This window comes from Mobula hypostoma, chromosome 5 (genome assembly GCF_963921235.1).
Source record: "Mobula hypostoma chromosome 5, sMobHyp1.1, whole genome shotgun sequence".
In the NCBI taxonomy this organism is placed as follows: Eukaryota; Metazoa; Chordata; class Chondrichthyes; order Myliobatiformes; family Myliobatidae; genus Mobula; species Mobula hypostoma.
The window spans coordinates 882974-904455 of NC_086101.1; the positions used below are offsets into that span (position 1 = coordinate 882974).

A 21482-nucleotide genomic window follows, 5' to 3' on the forward strand; every position below is an offset into this window, starting at 1 on the left:
GGAGCGATTTGTGGCCTGCTACAGCAATTTCGCAGGAGACCAAGCATTTAATTAATGGGAATTCATTCCCCCCCGCCCGTTAATGCCTACTGCTCCAATGCTTACCAATTAAGTTAGCCAACATGATTAAAACTAATAATACAGATTGGCCTGACAATGACCAAATTTGAATGCGACAAGCTTTGACATATTATTGGGTCCCAGTTTTCGAATCTGAATCAACGGCGAAAGGAACTAATATTAAAGATGAATACGTTAATTAGCAAGAGCTGTATAACTCATCTCCTTCTACCTTAGGCCACAAACTTATCAATCACCCCTGCTGTGGACACTTTCTGGAGGTCCAAGATCTGTATGCTCCACGACCACTGGACTAAGTGTGTAAATGTGGGGGGGGCGGACGATGTTGAAAAATACATGTACTAGGTTTTCTAAAATTGACTCCTTCTACCTTAGGCCATGAACTTATCAATCACCCCTCATACTCACCGCTGTACAGCTACCTCGAGTTTTGGCTATTATTAAATGTGCAGACCACACCCACATATCTGACTGGGTCACTAAAGGCAATACTTTAGCAGATAAGACAGCAAAAGGTGTGGTATAATCCTCGGTAGTTGTAGTCCCCTCGGGTTTCCATCAAGCAACCTTCCGTGACTTAAGCAGAGGGGTTTGCCAGACATGCGGGAGATTCGTACTTTCAGGGGGACGCCTCTGAGGAGGAGAGCAAACTGTGGTCCCAGATGGGGTGCCAGAAAGACCCCGACCTAGGCTTTTGGATCACCCCAGTTTGACAGGTTTGTGTTCCTACACAGTTTTTACCAATATTGGTCGATTATATACATGATTGTACACACCTGGGAAAGGCGGGAATGGTTGGTAACCTGTACCCTGCACACCGGGTACGACTCCCTTGCCAGGTGAACCTTTTTTGCGTCTACAAGTTGATTTTATTGAATTGCCTAGAGTATATTGCTATAGATACTGCTTAGTTATTATAGATGCGTTTAGTAGCTGGACTGAAGCTATTCCAACTACCAATAATACTGCTATGACTGTTGAGAAGGTATTATTACGGGAAATAATTCCCAGGTACGGCCTGCCAGAGATGCTGAGCTCTGACAATGGCCCACACTTTGTGGCAAAAGTAAACGAAGACGTATGTAACAAACTAGCTATCAAGCAACAATTCTACTGTGTACACCTCCCACAGGCCACTGGCATAATGGAAGGAACCAATGGCACTCTGAAGAGTAAACTGGCCAAACTAACGGCGGAGACTGGACTCACTTAGTTGAAGGTCCTACCGTTAGCCCTATTCCACATGAGGGTTACCCCACAGGGAAATCAGGGTTGTCACCAGCTGAAATCATTTCTGGATGGCCCACGAGGACACCCTGGGGACCAAGACCTTGTGTACCATTGCTCCCAGAAAGTCTACCAGCAAAATTGGATATGCATACCCTCGGGGAAGAGATGGGGAAACATATATGGCAACTAACCAAGATTTTCCAAGCATTACATTCACAGGTATGACAGGCTTACAAGGAAGAGAACTACCCACAGAGAGGAGAGACTATCCCACCATAGAACCTGGGAATTTTGTCCTGATCAGGAACTTGGACCTCAGTGCAGAGGACCATATCAGGTGTTACTGACCACTCCCAAAGCTGTGAAACTGAAGGGGCAATCTCGGTGGATACATTGAACAGACTGCAAACGTGTTACTGAAGGAACTGAGTAGAAGGACTCTCTCGGACTAAAGGAAAATATATTGGTTGATAGTGGTGTTCGTGTTTATCGCTTTAACAGGGCTCACCCCAGCATCTGGGGGCCCCCATGTTAACACCTTTCTGTCTCTCTGTCACACCTATGCCAAACAGGTAGAACTAGGGGCCTGCTGGGTTTGTGCCGAAATTCCGCAGCATGGTAAAACTATGATTCCAATGCCAGTAATCCCGCTCAACCAGAGTGAGGAACTCTCAGCCTGGGCTTTCTCAAATAACACCCAGGGAAGTGAGGTGAGAACCTGTGGTCCAGTCAGAGATGACTGTGGCTGTCAGTATTTTCAGGGATGGTATCTCAGGCCCCCACCAAATGGAACTTCCAATACTGGGAAACATGCATTCTGGCCATACCTGCAGGTGCCAGCAGCGGAGAAGAATAACTGAGACAGAGCGATTTTGGATGATCACTTTTCTCTCATACAGAGTAGCCAGGAATTCACAAGAGATAATCAATTTGACTACAGCGCTTGAGGAGCTGGCCACAATACTGCAGGGGCCCTGACAGAAACACAGGCCCAAGTAGCAGAAATATCCACTGAAATGATTGCAATCCGGCAAACAGTCCTACAGAATCGTCGTATGGCTTTAGATTTTATCCTGGCTGAGAAAGGGGAACCTGTGTTATTATTGACACAGAATACTGCACCTATATCCCTGATGAGTCTAACAGTACATCCCTCTCCGAGCACACTGCCAAGGAGACTGACAGCGTCAAGAGAGTAGGGCAGGATTTACATGGATTCACTGAAGGGTCGAAATGATGATCTTCAAAGGCCTGTTCAGTAATATGTGGGGCATGATATTGCATTATGGCCGAATAGAAACCCATAGAAACCACAGAAAAACTACAGCACAGAAACAGGCCTTTTGGCCCTTCTTGGCTGTGTCGAACCATTTTCTGCTTAGTCCCACTGACCTGCACACGGACCATATCCCTCCATACACCTCCCATCCATGTATCTGTCCAATTTATTCTTAAATGTTAAAAAAAAAACCTGCATTTACCACCTCGTCTGGCAGCTCATTCCATACTCCCACCACTCTCTGTGTGAAGAAGCCCCCTCTAATGTTCCCTTTATACTTATCCCCCCTCACCCTTAACCCATGTCCTCTGGTTTTTTTCTCCCCTTGTCTCAGTGGAAAAAGCCTGCTTGCATTCACTCTATCAATACCCATCATAATTTTATATACCTCTATCAAATCTCCCCTCATTCTTCTACGCTCCAGGGAATAAAGTCCTAATCTATTCAACCTTTCTCTGTAACTGAGTTTCTCAAGTCCCAGCAACATCCTTGTAAACCTTCTCTGCACTCTTTCAACCTTATTAATATCCTTCCTGTAATTTGGTGACCAAAACTGAACACAATACTCCAGATTCGGCCTCACCAATGCCTTATACAACCTCATCATAACATTCCAGCTCTTATACTCAATACTTTGATTAATAAAGGCCAATGTACCAAAAACTCTCTTTATGACCCTATCTACCTGTGACGCCACTTTTAGGGAATTTTGTATCTGTATTCCCAGATCCCTCTGTTCTACTGCACTCCTCAGTGCCTTACCATTAACCCTGTATGTTCTACCTTGGTTTGTCCTTCCAACGTGCAATACCTCACACTTGTCTGTATTAAATTCCATCTGCCATTTTTCAGCCCATTTTTCCAGCTGGTCCAAGTCCCTCTGCAGGCTCTGATAGTTGTACATATCATTGTTATAATTACTGTTGTACGCTGTTTTTACCCACTGATAAGTCAATGCTGTACTCGGTTGCTTTCTCCGTAAAAAATTACTGTTTTGTTGATCATGTAATGATCAAAAGGAGGGAATGATAAAGTATGTAAAAGGGTTAACACTTCGTTAAACAATAGCAGCCTGTTTTTCTGAAGGAAACTGCTGATGATCAACAGATGTGCTAAGCCATATTTCTTCTTGAGGGTAGCTAGCTAGGATTTCAGGATGCTTCTCTCCTTGTGCACTCAGGCGTAGAGATAAGACAGCTTCAGTCTGTTCTGTGTGTGTAAGCCATTATGACTATATTGTAATTTGCCTTTAGGGGCTGTCACGTAGTAAATAACTTTGGTTCCAGCCTGTCTTGTGTGGGGGGTATCTGGATGGATATACTGTGATGTAAGGGAAATTGTTAGTCAGTTAGTGGATTGGGCAGGAACAGTCATAGACTGTTCCTGTTTGAGCCACTAACTGAGTAAGCTCGGGGTGCTTGGAATAAAGAGTTTGTATTTATACAGTCTCTGAGTGACTTTATCCGGATTCGACTTCCGCAGAATGGGAGTGGTTTTAAATGGCTGGGCTATCAGACCTGGAATGATTGCAACTGGGTCTGACAGAGGCATAACTCGCACTACTGGGCACATTCAGTCTCACTCCAACTATTTCCTACCTTCCCTTCTACAGGTATGTAATGTCTAAAGGACCAGTGTTTGAGTAAATGAGACTCACCAAACTTTCTCCTGACTGAATCACTGGATTCTCCCAGTCAGATGGGTTCTCTCCAGTTGATGCTCTCAATCCTCGGGCTGGTTCCCTCGTCTTCAGTCATGGTTTGCTTCCAGCTGGGGCTTTTCTTCCAATAAATCCCTCACCGCAGATCTAACTTTAACACGAAAGATAATGAAGCACATTAACAACAAAAAGGAGAACCAAACATTTCTGCTCACTGTTACGAAGAACAAAACTCACTGAAAGTTAAATGTTGAAGGCAAATATACAGTAGCATTGAAAAATTTGGGCACCCCGATCAAAATTTCTGTTACTGTGAATAGCTAAGCGAGTAAAAGACGACCTGATTTCCAAATAGCATAAAGTTAAAGATGACACATTTCTTTAATATTTTAAGCAAAATTACTTTTATAATTCCATCTTTTACAGTTTCAAAATAACAGACAAGGAAAAGGGCCTGAAGCAAAAGTTTGGGTACCCTGCATGGTCAGTGCTTAGTAACACCCCTTTGGCAAGTATCACAGCTTGTAAACGCTTTCTGTAGCCAGCTAAGAGTCTTTCAATTCTTGTTTGGGAGATTTTTGCCCATTCTTCCTTGCAAAAGGCTTCTAGTTCTGTGAGATTCTTGCACCGTCTTGCATGCACTGCTCTTTTGAGGTCTATCCTCAGATTTTCAATGATGTTTAGGTCAGGGGACTGTGAGGGCCATGGCAAAACCTTCAGCTTGCGCCTCTTGAGGTAGTCCATTGTGGATTTTGAGGGGTGTTTAGGATCATTATCCTGTTGAAGAAGCCATCCTCTTTTCATCTTCAGCTTTTTTTACAGACAGTCTGATGTTTGCTTCCAGAATTTTCTGGTATTTAATTGAATTAATTCTTCCCTCTAACAGTGAAATGTTCCCTGTGCCACTGGCTGCAACACAAGCCCAAAGCATGATCGATCCACCCCCGTGCTTAACAGTTGGAGAGGTGTTCTTTTCATGAAATTCTGCACCCTTTTTTCTCCAAACATACCTTTACTCATTGTGGCCAAAAGACTCCATTTTAACTTCATCAGTCCACAGGACTTGTTTCCAGAATGCATCAGGCTTGTTTAGATGTTCCTTTGCAAACTTCTGATGCTGAATTTTGTGGTGAAGATGCAGGAAAGGTTTTCTTCTGATGATTCTTCCATGAAGCTCATATTTGTGCAGGTGTCGCTGCACAGTAGAACAGTGAACCACCACTCCAGAGTCTGCTAAATCTTCCTGAAAGTCTTTTGCAGTCAAATGGGGGTTTTGATTTGCCTTTCTAGCAATCCCATGAGCAGTTCTCTTGGAAAGTTTTCTTCCTCTTCCAGACCTCAACTTGACCTCCACCATTCCTGTTAACTGCCATTTCTTAATTACATTATGAACTGAGGAAACGGCTACCTGAAAACCCTCTCCTGCTTTGTAGGCATCATTTATTTTAATTTTCAGAGTGCTAGGCAGCTGCTTAGAGGAGCCCATGGCTGCTGATTGTTGGGACGAAAGTTTGAGGAGTCAGGGTATTTATAACGCTTTGAAATTTGCATCACCTGGCCTTTCCTAACGATGACTGTGAACAAGCTATAGCCCGAACAAGCTAATTAAGGTCTGAGACCTTGGAAAAAGTTATCTGAGAGTTCAAATTTCTTGGGGTGCCCAAACATTTGCATGGTGCTCCTTTCCTTTCTTTCATTCTAAAATTGTACAAAACAAGAATAATACACTAACCTTGCATAAAATTTTGAAAGGAATGTTTCATCTTTAACTTTATGACTTTTGGAGGTCAGTTCAACTTTTACTCACTTAAATATTCACAGTAACAGAAATTTTGACCGGGGTGCCCAGACTTTTGCATGCCACTGTAATGATCTCAGTGAACAATCTTTTATTGCCCCTCAAACAACACAAAACAATATGGGATAAAACGGAGCCATCATTCAGTCATGGTAAGACATAGGACACAGGAACAGAATTAGATGATTCGATCCATCTGGTCTGCCCCACCATTCAACCATGGCTGAGTTTTATTCCAACACCATATTCCTGCCTTCCTCCTGTAACCCTGAAGATACTAGCAATCATGAAAATATTATTCTCTATCATAAATATACCCAAATGGCAGCCTCAACCAAGTTCTGCAGCAACAAATTACACTGATCAGACATCTTTTGGTCAAAAACTTTTTCTCATCCCAGTTTTAAAGGGAAGCATCTTTATTCTGAGACTCAGCTGTCAGATCACAGACTCTCTGTCTAATGGAAACATCCTCTCCATGTCCACTGTATCCAGGCTTTTCAGCATCGGTAGGTTCCCTCCACCATCCCCACCGTCCCTCTGAACTCCATTGAACACAGGTCCAGAACCATCAAATGCTCCTCATACATAAAGCCAGTCATTCCTGAGATTATTCATGTGAACCCTGTTAGCAACAACTGAACTGAACACATTTCCAGGAATAACAGACAAATTGGTACTAGCATAATTTACAGGGAAAAGTTGTGCTTTCTTTACTGTTCTGCAATCACAGGACGAGCCATTTCCATTCCCAGGTTAAAACAGGTCCATTTCAGGAAATATAAACCATTCCAGGGTGAACGTAATAAAAAGAAACTGGAACTACCAGAAATGCTTAGCAGGTAAGGAACAAACTTTACAATTCAGGTTTATAACGTTTTGTCAGAATGACTTCAAACATTTTCAGTTTTTAGTGCAGATCTCCAGAAACTTGAGATTCTGCTTGATTTCCACCGAGTGACAGTCAGGTGACAGTGAGGGGGGGATTTCCAAACACGGTTTGAACGCCAAACTCACGGGTCTATTTCTACTGTTGTAAACACGGAACAGCCCATTCACTCATAGCCTCTCCCTGTGAGGATAGAATGGGAACTCATCTTCTCCTCAGATTAGCAGTCATTGCTTCCAAAGGAATTCCAGAAACAAAGATCTGACCTCATAAGCCCAACCAGCTCGATCCCCGGGTCCATTTTAACTAGATCAAAAACTGTGATGTCCCAGGACCCAACCTCACAGAGTCACACAGCTGAATCTGCCACTCACCGACCCTGAGAGCCTCACACATCGTCCCCACGTCTCACACTGTGTTGTAGAATCCGGGATTTACCCACAACCAATGTCCAGCTGCTTGAAATTTCTGCTTCATTGCAGAAGGACGACCATCCAGCCCCATCTGTAGAAGCACTAACCAAAATCAAAGCCAAAACACCGACAGTTCCATATGCCTGGAATGTAGATCATAGGATTATAGCCCAAGCACCAATTCTCCCAGTACTCTTTGCTGCCAGTACAATGCTGTAGTGTGTCAGCCAGTCACTGTTCAAAAACTCGCTCCTCCACACCAATGTAAACTTAAAGTTGCCGGACCAAATAATCACAGCACACACGTCTTTACTTCCAAATAATCACAGCACACACGTCTTTACTTCCAAATAATCACAGCACACACGTCTTTACTTCCAAATAATCACAGCACACACGTCTTTACTTTATCTTTCTCACCAGTTTATTTGTTTCAGCTCAGCCGGAGAGAAACTCGTAGACTAAACATCAAAGATAGAAACTCTCTCTCTCTCTCTCTCTCTCTCTCTCTCTCTCTCTCTCTCTCTTTGGTGCCTCTAATGAGCTTCTGAATAACACTCAGAAACATGACAATTTATAGAACTGGAGAAACAAAGAACACTTAGAAACAGTTAGAGATTCCCGCCAAGTCAGTTACAGCAAAACTTACTTAGATATGAGAGTACAGTACACTAAATGACGGATTTTAATTACAAACAACTTTTTGCCTTATCAGTAAAACTTGAATAGACAAAGGTGGGAACATTGATCAGTGATGTGACATCGTAAGGCATGATGTATGCAACCTATGTGAATACAGCCCACGGGTCGTTCTCAAAGGACAGCTGAGAGTTATTAATCTGACAGACTGAAGGCAGTTATTTTTCCATTCAAGGACAGTCTCTGCAACTTTTCACAGAACAGACTGGCACTTAATTTTAACCCGCTATTTACCAGAATCAGAGGATCACTTCTTATGTTCCCCAATCCCTTATAATTTCTTCACCAATGCACAACAGAACTGGTACCTGATGACCCTCTGGCATTCCAGCGAACAATAACCGATTCTGGAAAGGCCGAAGGTGTAGAAGAACACTTCACAATGAAGACAAAGATTAGACGAAAGATTGCTGATATATAACATTGAGGTAGTGGGATACAGGGTGGACCGAGGTTGACCCAGATGGTTGATGTATACCACTGAAGTGGGGCGGGGGTGGCGGGTAAGCATCACCACCCATGACTATCGTCCAGTGGCTCTCACATCTCTGGTGATGAAATGTTAAGGGGTTGGTCATGGTGAGAATGAGCTTCTGCCTCAGTGAGGACCTGGACCCACTGCAATTTGCCCAGCACCACAATAGGTCGACGGCAGATGTGATCACAATTGCTCTTCACACGGCCTTAGATCACCTGGACAATACAAACACTGAAAGAGTTCTGCTAAACAACTGACAATTGCACCTTCACCAACTGCTCAGATGAGACTACTGTCTATACCCGTGACACAGGAAATCACATCTCTATCACTCTCCTGATACCGTGTCTGACCTGCTCACCTCCAGGTATCCTCCCTCCCCAAGCCTCTTCCTCAGTCACCATCTGTGAGATTATATAAAACAAAAACAATTAAAACAATCTATCGGACAGCTCCTGTACCCCTCCACCCCTTGCCATGCTTCGCTGGTTAAATCACTCCCTTCTCAGCCCCTACCTTTTCTCCTTTCCCATTATAACTGCAGATATGCCACCAGATCCGAATCCGCTGTACAAACCCGTGTCCTTCTTTGACGCAGAAGTCACAGACACCCCCAACTCCCCACCCGCTTCCTGACCTGCACTCGTAGACCATGAAGGTGACAACTGTTCCCAGACTCTGGGGCTTTGTGACAAACACAACGTTAACAGCAAGATGAGTCAGTGATTAATATAAAGAGAAGAATTGTTGCTTCCTGAAAGGACACGCGAGCGTCCGATACAATGGACCAGATCCTCCCTTGTCTCCTACTTCATTTGACCCGGGTCACGGCACGTCAGATCATTCCACTTTCTCACATCACCACCCTCCCCTCCCCTCACCCCCAATCGCCTCCCGTCCCACACCTTTCCGATCACTCACCCCGCACCCACACGTCCACCTCTCCCCACACACACACACACACAGAACCCCAAACCCCTTCCCCGCTCTGGGAGCCACAACTAATTGATCCCACAGCCCGGGCTAGGGCAGAAAGCTAAAGCCGCGGCTACGATACCGGAGAGGGCGAAGCCTCCAGTCGTTCGGCGGAGCTCGGTCCCGACCGTTTCCCACCGTCCCGGTCCCCCGATCTACACGAACCTGACAGTATACCCTTTCTCACCGGAGAACCACGGCGACACCCGGGGTCGGCGCTGCGCCTGCGTCCAGCAGGAGGCTCGGAGGTCGCCACAGCGCCACGACCGGCCGGAGGTCTGCACATCGCCACCGGTTGTCGGAGGTCTCCGCAGTGCCTCCGGCGGCCAGAATGACAACGGAAAAGTAAATCACAAACCCGAGGGAGTCTGCAGATGCGGGAAATCCAAAGCAACACTCACAATATGCTGAAGGTACCCAGCAGGTCAGGTAGCATCTATCGAAAAGAGTCGACGTTTCCAGTTGAGATCGTTCTTCGGGACTGAGAAGGAAGGGGGGAAATATCTGAATAAAACAGGTGGGTGAGGAAAAGCGCAAACACGAGGAATTCTGCAGATGCTGGAAATTCAAGCTGCACACATCAAAGTTGCTGGTGAACGCAGCAGGCCAGGCAGCATCTCTAGGAAGAGGTACAGTCGACGTTTCAGGCCTCCGGTGCCTACTCTGTTTCAAGGAAAATAATGTCATCTCACTTCCTGATTTATAATAAATTTCCACCTGATCAAATTGCGTGTTGACTCTTGTCTGCAGTCACTCCAGTAGAATCCCTTGTTTATTATTATTTTTATTTTTTATCTCAGCTAAAACTGATAAAAATTGCGTTATGGACACAGACAAGCACACTTACTTCTCAATCGCTTGGAACTTTTGGACAATCGTGCTGTTCAGTGTTGAGCCGTTCTGGAAATTTACATAAATATTGCCCTGCAGGTCGAAATGTTTAGTGCTATTGTGTAGTGATTTTGGGATGATACCAGTCGTGTATGTTACAACGGGACAATGTATTCCCTGTTCATGTACCATAGTCGTTCATTTTCCTCTTTCAAGTCAGCATATCTCTGGTGTTTTCCACTTCCGTGCGTTGTGTGTGTTCGGATTGGCCATACCTGTTAAATAAGTGGTTACTGCATATTTATCCTGTAATATTATATTCGGGCGGGTACCAGGTATTATCCCATCTCTAATAATGGATCGGTCGTAATATAATTATAGAGTCCTGACTCTAAAACTGGATCAGAGTTGTATTTATAATAATATATGGTATGTTTCATGATTTTGTATCTTAAAGCAAGAATTAGGTGAAAGATGTTTGTTACTTGACGGTGCCAGTGTAAGTAATCAGATTGAATTAAACTGTTGCTGGATACCGTAATGTGTGGGATATTTTCTGGTTTCACATAGCATATTCTGCTTTTAATGTCTTGAACTTGTTAGCCTTTTATTGCGCATTTTTGATGCTGTTGTCTTAACCACCTGGACCTGTATTGCCACAAGGAAACATCCAGTTTCTGGGAAGACGTCTCCAACTTTGAGCCTGGCGTTGGACGCGTTCTCGTCTGCTCTGATCGAGGGGATCCCACCCATGGACGATTATGCCCATCCATTGGCAAACTCTTTCTTCTATGGCAGTGTTTACCAAACTTTTTTTTAGCCCAACGCCCACATACTTGACAACGCCCTCCTGAAGCCCTTCATACATGCCATACTCGCCCCTCTTAGACCGAGTATACTTTCCAGCGCTCCCATCGTGTAAAAACACGGCTACCATATGCCAGCATGAAAAAAATTCTGCTTTAACTTTTGATTTATCTTTAAACCTAGTTTTCACAGTACCTGTGCCCTGCACAGTAGCTGCGGGATGTTGACAGTGAATGACACCGGAGAATTGCAATTTAATTTTCATAAATTCCACTAAACCAGCATGGCAACCTCTCCTATATGGTGCTCCATCCGTTGCACAAGAAATCATGCTCCTAATCAAAATAATTTTGTCATCAATATACATTTTGAGCTCTCATAGATTCATATCTGTGTTCAACTTTTTATAATGGAGAACCTCTTCATCAACTTTTCCATTTTAATCAAACATACATATGCCATTAACAATGCCTCCTTGTCTCGCACAGTTGGCTCCCAAATTGTTTTTTTTTTGTAGTTCTGTGCATAGTGATACTTAATGTCCTACTCATGTCATCAATACGACGAGATACAGAGCTATTACTCGGGAATTGATTTTAAAATACTGGTATCCATTTTGAGAACAGTGGTGATCACTTCTGATACAAGAGGCATTAATAATCTTTCACTAATTGTATGAGATTTTTCACACTCTGCTATCATTTTGGAACTGTTATGAGAAGCAATGGGACCACGATCAAAGTCATTTTAGCTTTCCTGGCAAATGACTCGAGTGTGCAACACTTTTCAAATACTTCTCTCATCTTCTGCCATAATACCATAGGTAGCCTTTTCGAGGTGTCTTTTACGGAAGTGTTCCTGCAGTCTTGATGGTTTCAGTGTTTCATTACACAGTACAGATCAACTGATGATCCCCCGGTGATAGCACAGGACAGTTAACATCTTAGTCCACGTGTATTTTCAATTCTTACCAAGAAGACACATGGGGCGTCGCTGATCAGTCGGAAATAGAATAAAACCATACTCCAGGTACGTTAAGACGCATTTTTTTGTAGTTTCTGATTTTTAGCAGAATTAGAATTCAAGACCTCATCGCCTTCAGACTCTTAGAGATCCTGTCGTACGTATTAATCCATTATTATCGGGGTTAGACTGTTAAATTGCATGAACTTGTTCCATGCCGCGAGTCAAGGGGATTTGTTGAGCACTCTGGTGGCTAATGTATGCTTCCGCAATAATGTCTGTTAGGCTGGTAAGGTGGGAAGAGGTTGCCATGTTTCAGACGGTTGTGACGACGAGCGCTCGCTGCCTGCGGAGCTAGGTTCTTTCGGTGGTCCACGGCCTGCTCTACTAACGGTCGGTAAGGTCTGGTGCTTCAAGTTATAGAACATAGATATTTACAGCACATTACAGGCCCTTTGGCCCATGTGGCCTCCTCTAGTAATTGTCTCGAATTTCCCTAGCGCATAGCCCTCTATTTTTTTCTAAGCTCCATGTACCATCTAAGAGGCTGGCGTGACCAGTGGGGTACCGCAAGGCTCAGTGCTGGGACCCCAGTTGTTTACAATATATATTAATGACTTGGATGAGGGAATTAAATGCAGCATCTCCAAGTTTGTGGATGACACGAAGCTGGGCGGCAGTGTTAGCTGTGAGGAGGATGCTAAGAGGATGCAGGGTGACTTGGATAGGTTGGGTGAGTGGGCAAACTCATGGCAGATGCAATTTAATGTGGATAAATGTGAAGTTATCCACTTTGGTGGCAAGAACAGGAAAACAGATCATTATCTGAATGGTGGCCGATTAGGAAAAGGGGAGGTGCAACGAGACCTGGGTGTCATTGTACACCAGTCATTGAAAGTGGGCATGCAGGTTGAGCAGGCAATGAAAAAGGCGCATGGTATGCTGGCATTTATAGCAAGAAGATTCGAGTACAGGAGCAGGGAGGTACTACTGCAGTTGTACAAGGCCTTGGTGAGACCACACTTGGAGTATTGTGTGCAGTTCTGGACCTAATCGGAGGAAAGACTTTCTTGCCATAGAAGAAGTACAAAGAAGGTTCACTAGATTGATTCCTGGGATGGCAGGACTTTCATATCAACTAGGCTTGTACTCGTTGGAATTTAGAAGATTGAGGGGGGATCTTATTGAAACATATAAAATTCTAAAGGGATTGGACAGGGTAGATGTAGGACGATTGTTCCCGATATTGGGGAAGTCCAGAACGAGGGGTCACAGTTTGAGGATAAAGGGGAAGCCTTTTAGGACCGAGATGAAAAACTTCTTCACACAGAGTGGTGAATCTGTGGAATTCTCTGCCACAGGAAACAGTTGAGGCCAGTTCATTCCCTATATTTAAGAGGGAGTTAGATATGGCTCTTGTGGCTAAAGGGATCAAGGGGTATGGAGAGAAGGCAGGTACAGGGTTCTGAGTTGGATGATCAGCCATGATCATACTGAATGGTGGTGCAGGCTCAAAGGGCAGAATGGCCTACTCCTGCACCTATTTTCTATGTTTCTATGCTCTTAAAAGACCCTATTGTATCTGCTTTCACCACCACCGCCTGCATTACATTCCACGCACCCACCAATCTCTGCATGGCAAAATTTATAGGGTTGAAATTTTACACCTGGCCCATAAGATGCCTTTAGGGGGACATTTTGGAGTAAAAAAGACAGTGCACAGGATCAGGAGGAAGTTTTATTGGCCTAACGTGAGGACAGATATTGTCAATTACTGTAGAGGGTGTCATACATGTCAGGTGGTGGGAAAACCTAACCAGGCCATTCCAAAAGCACCACTTCAGCCAATACCTGCTTTTGGTGAACCTTTTTCTAGGGTCATAGTGGATTGTGTAGGCCCATTGCCAAAGACTGCAGCTGGTCATCAGTACTTGTTAACAATTATGTGTGCTGCATTTAGGTTCCTGGAAGCTGTGCCCCTCAGAAACATCCAGTCCAAGACTGTGGTAAAAGCACTCAGCAAGTTTTTCGCACTGGTAGGTTTACCTGAAGAAATTCAATCTGACCAAGGTAGCAACTTCACTTCAAAAATATTGCAGCAAGTAGTGTCTGAGCTGGGAGCTCAACAGATTGTGTCATCTGCCTACCACCCGGAGTCTCAAGGGGCTCTGGAGAGGTTTCATTCCACTTTAAAAACCATGATTAAAACATACTGCCATGAGAATTACAAGGATTGGGATGAGGGGATACACTTACTACTTTTTGCTGTGAGGGACGCCATTCAAGAGTCCCTGGGGTTCAGCCCATTTGAGCTCATTTTCGGCCATAGGCCCAAAGGACCTTTGACCCTGCTCAGGGAGCAATGGTCTAACCCAGACGTGTGTGTCGGCGTGTTGGACTATGTTTTAAAATTCCAAGACGGTGCACAGGGGCAGTGCATGATGTCATTATAAATTCAACCCAGCCCATTAAACAGCATCCTTACAGAATGAACTTCGAGAAAAACAAAGTTGTTGAAAAAGAGATTGGGTACATGCTAGCAATCAGTATTATTAGGCCATCTACCTCTGACTGGGCGTACCCCTGCGTCCTTGTGCCTAAACCGGACGGTAGCATGAGATTCTGTACTGACTACTGGAAAATTAATGCCATAACCAAGACGGATGCTTATCCTATCCCCAGAGTGGATGACTATGTTGATAAAGTGGGAAAGGCTAAGTACCTCACGAAGATTGATCTGTTGAAGGGATACTGGTGTGTTCCCTTGACTGACAGGGCAAGGGAAGAAATCTCAGCATTTGTGATACTGTCAAGACTGTATGAATTCGATGTTTTATCCTTTGGGATGAAAAATGCACCAGGGACATTTCAAAGAATGATCAATTCGGTGATTAGAGGGTTAGAAAACACAGAGGCTTATATTGATGACCTAGTGGTCTGGAGTGACTCATGGGAAGAAATATTGCAGTGGTAGAGAAACTGTTTGACAGACTTTCTAAGGCCAATCTTACAGTGAACCAGGCTAAAAGTGAATTTGGCCATGCCACAGTCACATATCTGGGTTATGTGGTGGGCCAAGGCCAACTGGCTCCTGTACAGGCCAAGGTTCAAGCTATTGCGGAGGTTCCTGTTCCAACTGGCAAGAAAGCTTTATAGGGATGGTTGGGTATTATAAAAAATTCTGTAAGAACTTTGCTGACATCGCTCTCCCCCTAACAAAGCTCCTAGGGAAAAGTGAAAGGTTTGCATAGAATGACCTTTGCCAGGAGGCATTTGAACGTTTGAAAACCATCCTGTGTTATAATCCTGTGCTCAAAGCACTGGATTTCTCGAAACCATTCTGGATCGCCACAGACGCTAGTGATGAAGCTGCTGGGGCAGTACTGTTGCAGAAGGGTGCAGATGATATTGTACACGCAGTAGCTTATTTCTTGAAGAAATTTAATGCGAACCAGAAAAATTATTCAACCATTGAGAAGGAGTTATTGGCACTTATTCTGGCTTTACAACATTCTGAGGTTTATACTTGACCTGCTCAAAGACCTCTTGTGATTTACACAGATCACAATCCGCAGGTCTTTTTAAATAAAATGAAGGATAAAAATAGGAGGTTGTTAAATTGGAGTCTAATATTGCAGGAATTTGATTCGGTAATCAAACATGTAAAAGGTACTGACAATATTATAGCTGATTGCTTATCCCAATGTGAAGTTGGAAACTATAACTTTTTTTTTGCTTTGTCATCTGATTTTTTCCCCCTGTATTGTTTCAAACTCTGTGATGTGCATTTTTAAAAAAATCATCTTTTGACAATTCTTTTTCCCTGAGGAAGGGGAGTGTGAAGGGATCCAGGAGTGCCCCTATTAACTGTTTGAAGAGAAACAGAGAGAGTCATTTATCATTGATGGCTTGTTTTGAAAAGAGAGAGAGACGAAGATTGACAGTTGAACTGTCACGGGAGGTAACTTTGGAGTTTTACTTTGGAGATAAAACTGAGCAGCTCAAAGGTTGCTATGGTGACCAACAGGACATTATTGATGTTACTTCCAAGGACTTGTTGCCTGCTCGCATTCCTTTACAGACAAAGGAAGGAGGAACTCTTTGAATGACAGGTGATGCTCAGCCTGGTGAAATAAATAGGAGGTCGGATGATACAGACCTCAGACACATGATCTGGACACTGAGTGAGCATTGTTATGCCCGCAGAGAAAGTGGGTTTTGGAGGATCGATCAGGCTGATTGATCCAATTGTTCTGCCGGTGAAAATTCAAAGGCGGTGGGGGAGTTGTCCATGTGTCCAAGCCTGGCCTGGGTAGACAGCTCAACCACACTGAAATACGGTCCTCTTTGTTGTTAAAGTCACAGTCGGTGACTTGTGAAGGATTTCGGAGGACGACAAGAAAATCGACGGCAACAGCTCACCTGAACACTCAGCTCACTCACTCTCTCTATCGCTATTCAACTAAATTCCACGAACTGAACTGAACTTTAGTCAACATCGTAAGACTGTATCTTTTTACCCCTAGACTTAAAGAAGCTTGGTTTTTCATACAGATTTTTCCCCACTTACTGATTTACGTATATATATATAATTCTTGCTAACCTGTTTGATTTATCTTCATTTAGTTTACTGTATTGCGTAGTTATTAATAAATATTAATAGTTTATAGCAATACTAGACTCCAAAGTAGTTTCTATTTCTGCTGGTTCTTTATTCCCATCACAGGGTTCGTGACACCTTACTTTCCATTTTTCTATTTTCTGTTTATGATTTACAATTTCAATTTTTAATATTTACTAATTTTTAATATTTATATTCCAGGGAGCGGGAAGCGCAGAACCAAATATTGCTGTGATGATTTATGTTCTAGTATCAATTGTTTGGCGACAATAAAGTATAAAGTGTAGTATAAAGTTCAGATGAGCAAATGAATCCCTTCCCACAGTCTGAGCAGGTGAATGGCTGCATGCCAGTGTGAACTCGCTGGTGAGCCATTAGGTAAGATGACTGAGTGAAACACCCTTCCCACAGTCTGAGCAGGTGAACGGCCTCTCTCCAGTGTGAACTCGCTGATGTACCTTCAGTTGAGATGAGCAAGTGAATCCCTTCCCACAGACCGAGCACGTGAATGGCCTTTCCCCGGTGTGAACTCGCTGATGTACCTTCAGCTGAGATGAGGAAGCGAATCCCTTCCCACAGACTGAGCAGGTGAACGGCCGCTCCCCAGTGTGAACCGACTTGTGTGCTCGTAGGTTAGCTAACTGTGTGAATCCCTTCCCACAGACTGAGCAGGTGAACGGCCGCTCCCCAGTGTGAACCGACTTGTGTGCTCGTAGGTTAGCTAACTGTGTGAAGCCCTTTCCACAGTCTGAGCAGATGAACGGCCTCTCTCCTGTGTGAACTCGCTGATGTACCTTCAGTTGGGATGACTGAGTAAATCCCTTCCCACAGACTGAGCAGGTGAATGGCCTCTCCCCAGTGTGAACTCGCTGGTGTATCTGTAGATCAGATGATCGAGTGAATCCCTTCCCACACACTGAGCAGGTGAATGGCTTCTCCCCAGTGTGAACTCGCCGATGTACCTTCAGTTGGGATGACTGCGTGAATCCCTTACCACAGTCTGAGCAGGTAAATGGCCTCTCCCTAGTGTGAACTCGCTGGTGTATCTGTAGATCAGATGATCGAGTGAATCCCTTCCCACAGACTGAGCAGGTAAACAGCCTCTCCCCAGTGTGAACTCGCTGATGTACCTTCAGTTGAGATGAGGAAGCGAATCCCTTCCCACACACTGGGCAAGTGAACGGCCACTCCCCAGTGTGAACTGACTGGTGTGCTCGTAGGTTAGCTAACTGTGTGAATCCCTTCCCACAGACTGAGCAGGTGAACGGCCGCTCCCCAGTGTGAACCGACTGGTGTGCTCGTAGGTTAGCTAACTGTGTGAATCCCTTCCCACAGACTGAGCAGGTGAACGGCCGCTCCCCAGTGTGAACTGACCGGTGTGCTCGTAGGTTGGCTAACTGTGTGAATCCCTTCCCACAGTCTGAGCAGGTGAAAGGCCGCTCTCCAGTGTGAACTCGCTGATGTACCTTCAGTTGGGATGACTGAGTGAATCCCTTCCCACAGTCTGAGCAGGTGAACGGCCTCTTCCCAGTGTGAACTCGCTGATGTACCTTCAGTTGAGATGAGGAAGCGAATCCCTTATCACAGACTGAACAGGTGAACGGCCTCCCTCCAGTGTGAACTGACTGGTGTGCTTGTAGGTTAGATAACTGTGTGAATCCCTTCCCACAATCTGAGCAGGTGAATGGCCGCTCTCCAGTGTGAACTGACTGGTGTGCTTGTAGGTTAGATAACTGTGTGAACCCCTTCCCACAGACTGAGCAGGTGAATGGCCGCTCCCCAGTGTGAACTGACTGGTGTGCTCGTAGGTTAGATAACTGTGTGAATCCCTTCCCACAGTCTGAGCAGTTGAATGGCCTCTCCCCAGTGTGAACTCGCTGATGCACTTTCAGTTGGGATGACTGAGTGAAGCCCTTCCCACAGACTGAGCAGGTGAACGGCCTCTCCCCAGTGTGCACTCGTTGATGTACCTTCAGTTGAGATGAGGAAGTGAATCCCTTCCCACAGACTGAGCAGGTGAACGGCCGCTCCCCAGTGTGAACTGACTTGTGTGCTTGTAGGTTAGCTAACTGTGTGAATCCCTTCCCACAGTCTGAGCAGGTGAATGGCCTCTCTCCAGTGTGAACTCTCTGGTGTATCTGTAGGTCAGATGATCGAGTGAATCCCTTCCCACACACTGAGCAGGTGAATGGACACAGCCCAGTATGAACTGACCGGTGTGCTTGTAGGTTGGATGAGTGAGTGAATCCCTTCCCACAGTCTGAGCAGGTGAACGGCCTCTCTCCAGTGTGAACTCGCTGATGTACCTTCAGTTGGGATGACTGAGTGAATCCCTTCCCACAGTCTGAACAGGTAAACGGCCTCTCCCCAGTGTGAACTCGCTGATGTACCTTCAGTTGAGATGAGGAAGCAAATCCCTTATCACAGACTGAGCATGTGAAAGGCCACTCCCCAGTGTGAACTGACTTGTGTGCTTGTAGGTTAGCTAACTGTGTGAATCCCTTCCCACAGTCTGAGCAGGTGAATGGCCTCTCTCCAGTGTGAACTCGCTGATGCACTTTCAGTTGGGATGACTGTGTGAATCCCTTCCCACAGACCGAGCAGGTGAACGGCCTCTCCCCAGTGTGAACTCGCTGATGTACCTTCAGTTGAGATGAGCAAGTGAATCCCTTCCCACAGACTGAGCAGGTGAACGGCCTCCCTCCAGTGGGAACTCGCTGATGTACCTTCAGTTGAGATGAGGAAGCGAATCCCTTCCCACAGACCGAGCACGTGAACGGCCGCTCCCCAGTGTGAACTGACTGGTGTGCTTGTAGGTTAGCTAACTGTGTGAATCTTTTCCCACAGACTGAGCAGGTGAACGGCCGCTCCCCAGTGTGAACTGACCGGTGTGCTCGTAGGTTGGCTAACTGTGTGAAGCCCTTCCCACAGTCTGAGCAGGTGAACGGCCGCTCCCCAGTGTGAACTCGCTGATGTACCTTCAGTTGGGATGACTGAGTGAATCCCTTCCCACAGTCTGAGCAGGTGAATGGCCTCTCCCCAGTGTGAACTCGCTGATGTACCTTCAGTTGGGATGACCGAGTGAATCCCTTCCCACATTCTGAGCAGGTGAACGGCCACTCCCCAGCATGAACTGACTTGTGTACCAGTAGGTCGGATGACTGAGTGAATCCCTTCCCGCAGTCTGAGCAGGTGAACGGCCGCTCCCTGGTGTGAACTCGTTGGTGAGCCATTACGTCAGATAACCAAATGAATCCTTCCCCACAAATTCAGCAGATGACCAGCCTCTGCCCAGAGTGAACTGACTGGTGTGTCCACAGGTGGGAAGACCAACTGAATCCCTTCTCACACATAGAACAGGTGAATGGCCAGAGTGAACTTGCTGATGTACCTTCAGTTTAGATGACCGAGTGAATCCATTCCCACTGACTGAGCAGATGAACGGCCTTTCCCCTGTGTAAAATGACGGGCATGCCAGTTGGTCAGGTGAGCGAGTGAATCCCTCCCCAGAGTCTGAGCGGAAGGATGATCGAGTGAATCCCTTGCTCCACTTCTTAAATATCTAGATAGAGACAGCAAAACTGGCGTGTTGTGTTCGAGATTCCCGTAGACAAATTTCTTGTCGTTTTTAACCTGTAGAAAGATTTACAAAATCCATCAATGGGTGTAGGACAACATTGCAGATGAGATCACTTGAGTTGTCAAGGTGTGATTTGGCATCACACCGTTATAGTGAAGTTCAACCCAAGTTGGAGAGAGAAATCATCTTCTAACTGGGCACAGTGCTGGTATCTGGAATGACCATCAAATTCTCTGATGCTCTTCCTGTCTCTATAAGAATGGGGCATTTCTGCCATCTCCAATCTGTGACCTGGCTCAGTTTGACTCTCTCTATTGGTATTATTCCTTGTTCCCACTGAGCTGCATGAGTTCCTGGCCCAACAGTAACTGAAACACTCTCACACAAATAGTGCATTCTACACACCCACCACTCTTTGTGTAAAAAACTTACCCCTGACATCCCCACAGGATCTATTTCCAAGCACCCTAAAACTACTGTATGCCCCCTTGTATTAGCCATTTCAGCCCTGGAATAAAACCTCTGGCTATCCAAACGATCAATGCCTCTCATCATCTTACATGCTAAAAAAGGCTCCTAATATATACAAGGAAATTATAATTGCTTTGAGGATTTGTTAGAAGTATACAAAATTATGAGGGTACAGATAGGGTAAATGCAAGCAGCTTTTTCCAGAGGTTGGGTGGGATGACAACCAGAGGTCATGGATAAGTGGGGAAGGTGAAAATTTAACAGGAACATTTGGAAAAGCTCTTTACTGAAATGGTCGTGAGAGTGTGTAACGAAATACCAGCACGAGTGGTGAATGTGAGCTCGATTTCAGAATTAAGAGGAGTTTCATTGGTACCTGGATGGTAGGGGTATGGAGGGCGATGGTCCCGGTGCAGGCAGTTGCATTAGACAGCTTAAATGATTTTTAGGCATTGACTAGATGGGCCAAATAGCCTGTGTCTGAACTGAACTTCTCCATACTTCTATGACAAAGAAGCTGGCCAAACTTGTTTGGAAGGGAAAAGGTAGGAGTGACAATGGAGCAGCAATAGCTGGAGTTTCTGGGGGCAATTCGGGAGCTGAGTGATCGATACATCCCAAAGAACTGGAAGCATTAGAAAGGCAGGAGGACACAACCCTGGTTGAAATGTGAAGCCAAAGCCAACATAAAAGCCAGAGAGGGCAAA

At 45.1% G+C, this 21482-nt stretch overlaps 1 pseudogene; it reads right to left on the bottom strand.

Moving 5' to 3' along the window:
- The window catches only part of LOC134346479 (zinc finger protein 721-like), a 71167-nt pseudogene that overhangs the window by 18519 nt on the left and 31166 nt on the right, over positions 1-21482 (bottom strand).